A 4,759-nucleotide genomic window follows, 5' to 3' on the forward strand; every position below is an offset into this window, starting at 1 on the left:
GGGCGGCCGCGCTGGTGCTGCTGGCGCTCCGCCGGCTGCCTGCTGCCTTCAGAGAAAAAGAATGTCACGGTGCGTTTTGCTCGTGGATAACGTGTATTTTAGCCTTCGCGAAAAATGTGGTCATAACACTAATGTTGGTTTTCTGTGGAACAGCCTCAGACCCATCGAGGTGCTTTTGTCCCTGCGTGGTTATTTCCTCACCTGTTGCACCTGGTCCTACGTTGAATCCCGTCCCGTTAATCATCTTTGAGCTCTCTTTGGATTCCTAGGTACAAGTTTCTCTCAAAAATTCTACCGTTCACGAGCAATTAGAAAGAAGTTATTAGAGGAGATGTTCATGTTTGTGGTCCCCAGTTCTTTATGTTTTCCTATTAGCATCTGGATGGATACACAGTTCTGGTTTATTTCTCTGTCATAGTTTAGGGAGTATGTTACTTCTCATAGATCTTTGTGTCAAATAATTTGTCTTCATCTGGGAGCGATTCACTGGAATGCTACAAGACCCACTGCTTCCTTTCATTGCTGGTTTTAGTGTTTGATACCTGGGGTTTACTTTTTACACTTTTTTCTTTGGACCTTCATTTTCTTCAAAATTACTGCACATATTATCACAGTACTTTTCTGTTACTGTTGCTCAGTTTGTCTGCTCAACTTTTTTTTATTATTATTTTTTAATATGTCAGCTCATCCCAGTCCAGCGTGTTAGCCCCAAATTCCTTTAATGCTTAAATCTGGAAGTCTGTTTTAATTAGCCAATACAGTGCTCAAAGAAACACACAATTCACCACACAACCAGCTCGTCAGTGGCCAACCCTTTGGAACACATTTGTGTTGCAGCGAGTTTACAGAGGGCAATTCTTAGTATCTACATCAGTGCTAAGATGAGAAGCATCAGTCCTCTGCTGAGAGAGAGCTGGCAGCTGGTGGAAACACCCTGACCTGGCCTGGTCATGATCACTCACCCCCAACACACAGGGCCTGCAGAGATCCTCAAGCTCTGCATCAGCATCTGTTAGTGCTCTTAGAATCACCAAAGCTCTTTTTCCATCAGTCAGCGTTCTGCCCCTGCTGCTGGCACACTGTCGGTGTCTGCCTTTCACACAGGTCCGGTTCTCTTCTGCAAAATACGGAGATTGCCGTGGCAGCTGGCCCGCAGCCCACCATGCTGCCCTCCACCCATGTGGCCAGCTTCAAGTAAAGACTGAAACCCCATCAGGAGGTAGATGTGGATTAGTTTGACGTCAGTCTTAGATTTCCTCCCAAATTCTGACTGCTACAGATCAAGATAAGTGATTGGGATTTTTGTATTCCTTCCAAAGTTACTGCTAACATTGATCTGGGCAGTCTTGTGCATTCATGTGAATCCTCACAGGTTAAACTACAGAAGAATAGTCCTTGAACTGCCTTCTCTGTAGTACTTACTGCATATATATATTTGACTGCACCTGATCCAACTCCTTTCCAAAATTTTTTGGTTCTATTCATCTAAATTTTAATGTCCTTAATGATGAATGTTGTTACCTCTGAATAGAGAAAGTTCTTTTTTGTCACATGAAGTGAACAGTACTTGATATGATGCTGACCTATTTGATTTGCTTTAAATAGATATTTAAGATTTGCTCTCATTGGACAACCTGAAGTAACACACAGTTGCCTTGCGCAGCTGCAAAGCTGGTTCAGGAATGGGATTTTGCTGCTCCAAGTGGTCATGCTGACGGTGCCTGTCAGCCTGTGGCTGTCACAGCCAGGGTAGGACAAAGGGACAACTTTGAGCTGGGCATCTATCTTACTTCCTTGGGTCTGGTGGTGGAGGTGGCAGCTGTCTTACTTCCCCCTGCTCCCCTCAGTGCATTTGGCCTAATTTTTCTCCAGTAAGTACTGGTTTGATGTTTGCATCTCAAATGAACAGAAGCAAAGATGTCAAATCCAACAGGCATAAGAACTGTTATCAGGAGAATTTGAAGGTGTAAGATCAACAAAGCTAATGAGAACAATATTTCTTAATTACATAGGTGTAATTTTTTAAGTAGTTATTCTCTAAGATCTTTCAGTTTTATCTGAAGACTTCAACAAAAATTAAGTTATGTGAAATTGGGTCATGGTTTTTCTGGCACTAATGCTTTCAATAAGGCAAAAATATGAAAGGAAAATGTGTGCTATGTTATTTCCCTAGTGATCAAAACTGCAAAGAGAATTTGGAACAATAAAAAGGTCGCAAATGATGTTTTCCATCCTTTCCCACCAGTGAGCCAACTCTGATTACCACAGTGCTGAGGCACTCTGTTGTGGGTATTATAAAGAACATTTTAAAACCATCAATTATTATTTTCAAGAAAACCAACTGGCAAAGTTAGAAGCCACACTAACAAACATTTTTAAAGTGTTTGAAAAAAACAGCTTCCAAAGTCCTCAATAACCATCTACATGCCAAGCAGAAGAGCGTTTCTTGCTGTTTGGATTAGGAGAGACAAGGGTTTCAAAGTAATAATGGCACATAGTGACTTAGAGCATTTTAGCTGCACAAAGCATGTATCTCCATGTTTGCTTGGTCAGGAATTTCTATCATCTTCATTGGGAATTGAATTTTCAGAGGCAAAGTGAATGTTATTATAAAGACTAATAACCTATAATTCAGTGAAAATGTCTATTATTTACTGTGTTCCTAGGGACCTGTAATTTGGGGGAGTAAAGATGAAAGCCATACTAAACCCAAATGGCTACTAAAGACTATATATGGGATATCTCATTGTATGTGAGTTAGTTGTCTCAAGACCCCTGGCAATATGTGCTAAAAGAGATGTTTGAAGGCGGCATGATTTTTTTGCTGATCAGGTGCAGAAACTTAGAGTGAAAAAATTTGGAAACATTTAAACATTTTAGGAAAAATGTATGCATTTAGTCTATCTTGAATTAAGAAAAAGTGAATGAGTAGAGGATCTGAACTCAAAAATAATAGAAGGTTATATTGCCCTGTGTAACTTTCCCTTGAAGGTGTCAAATCTTTCCATCTTTGTTTTGTTACTGTTCCTCTATGCTATTAATTTGCTGTTTTACTAAGAAAAGCAAAGTGATTTTCCATGAGAGAAGATGAAACTTTATGGCACTAAGCCTTTTCTTTATGATGATACCACTTTGTGGACCCTGGAAAAACCATGTGTCTGGACATTGAACAATGTTCTAATGGGAAGTACACTGAGTAGTGCTTTGAAATGGCTACAAATTGCAAGGAAATGGCTACAAATAGGTCGATTTTCATCAATATAATTTCTAAGAGGAAATTTGGTGAAATGCTTACACATTGAAAAATGTGGGTTTTTTGGGGGTTTTGCTATTTGTGGTATATCTGTAGCTGGTGGTATTACCTCATCAAAACTAGAGCTGACTGTAATTTTTTAATTGATTGATAACATATTTCACTTAATAGGGGAATAAACTGTTTTTCTTCCATCATTACATCATCTCTAACAGGAAAGTCCCAGTTTGGGTGCCTGGCAGGGCTGCCACTAGAGGGCACAAAATGATTTTAAACACAAAATTATTTAAACATTTCACTTGCTTAAAGTAAAAAGCTAAAGACAAGTAAAGACTTTGAACTATAAAACAACTTAAGAAAATGCAATAAATTTGACAAATATATTATTCTAGTGGTATTTTTTACAGTTTCTGAAAGATGGAATATGATTTTATTTGAAATGTTTTATAAAATCTTACTTGAAAACATAAAACAGAGAGAAATGAAGACACTTTATAGTGTGCTATAAACTGAAATTTAGGAAAAGATGCAGTGAGATATAGAAGAAGACACAATATTTTTCAATCACAAGCATGAATTAAGCAAAAATTGCATTGCTTTTTTCAAACTAGGTTGTGTAAAATTAGAGGTAATTGATCAGAAGCACTGAGGTTTTTGCTTGGCCTTTGCACTATGTAGTAGCTATCTCAGCCCCAGTCTGTGTAATAGGTGGCTGTTACTCAGTTATTCTCCACTCTCCATTTAATATTGCTTGGAATGCATGACTGTCTCCATTTCCTGTCTGAAGGGATAATGTTTCAAACTAAAGGTGCTGTCAGGATAAATCCATTATGTATGCAGTTCCTCCATGCTGTGGCACGGGGTATGTGCTAGGCAGACATTCTGACGGTGCGGAGTCTTTCATGGTTATGGACTAATGGGCCCGTGCCAGCTGCCAGTCCCTCGGCGTGCACACAGGCAGAATTTACCTGCTGAATAAAAACTGAGACAGCAAAAGAGGATGAATGAGCCTGCTGTTCTTTGTCCTGAGCTACATAAGTCCTTGAGGGACTCTCAGTCTTGTGTATTTCAATCCAATACCTTTAGTGATAACAAATACTTGATAAAAAGCAAGACTGTGAGCTAAGGGGGTAGCTGATATTGAGGCCAGCGTTATATCCATGTACCATTTAAATGTGGCATGAAAGTAAAGTTATCCCAGCAGTAAACCCATTGTATAGGACGAGTAAGTCGAGGTGAATGAAGGAGGGAGAATGAAGAATTGAGCATTCATTCATTTCCTGAATACAAGTGTCTCTGTCGTCACTCGGGATGGAGAAATTGCAGAGAGGACCTCCTTAGCAGGCTCTATGCATGTGTTAATGCTGGTGTTTATCGTGGAAAAATTAATGCTGATGGGTTCTAGAAATCCACAGGACTTGGGCTGAAGTTGCTCTGGTCAATCCTGAAGTTGCTGTGGTCAGTGCAGAGAGGAGCCTGGTAAAGGCTGGTTGCACACTGAAGGAC

At 39.7% G+C, this 4,759-nt stretch overlaps 1 long non-coding RNA gene across 4 annotated transcripts in view; it reads left to right on the plus strand.

Moving 5' to 3' along the window:
* The window catches only part of LOC108449129, a 15,591-nt gene continuing 10,832 nt past the window's right edge, over positions 1 to 4,759 (plus strand). For 3 of the 4 annotated variants that reach the window (XR_001865257.1, XR_001865251.1, XR_001865248.1), the window contains exons 1-2: positions 1 to 69; positions 154 to 269. This is a non-coding gene — a long non-coding RNA (uncharacterized LOC108449129). Of the gene's footprint in view, positions 70 to 153; positions 270 to 1,104; positions 1,220 to 4,759 lie in introns of all 4 variants that reach the window. The other variant, XR_001865256.1, reaches the window with a different exon arrangement.

This window comes from Corvus brachyrhynchos, unplaced genomic scaffold, assembly GCF_000691975.1.
Source record: "Corvus brachyrhynchos isolate BGI_N302 unplaced genomic scaffold, ASM69197v1 scaffold310, whole genome shotgun sequence".
In the NCBI taxonomy this organism is placed as follows: Eukaryota; Metazoa; Chordata; class Aves; order Passeriformes; family Corvidae; genus Corvus; species Corvus brachyrhynchos.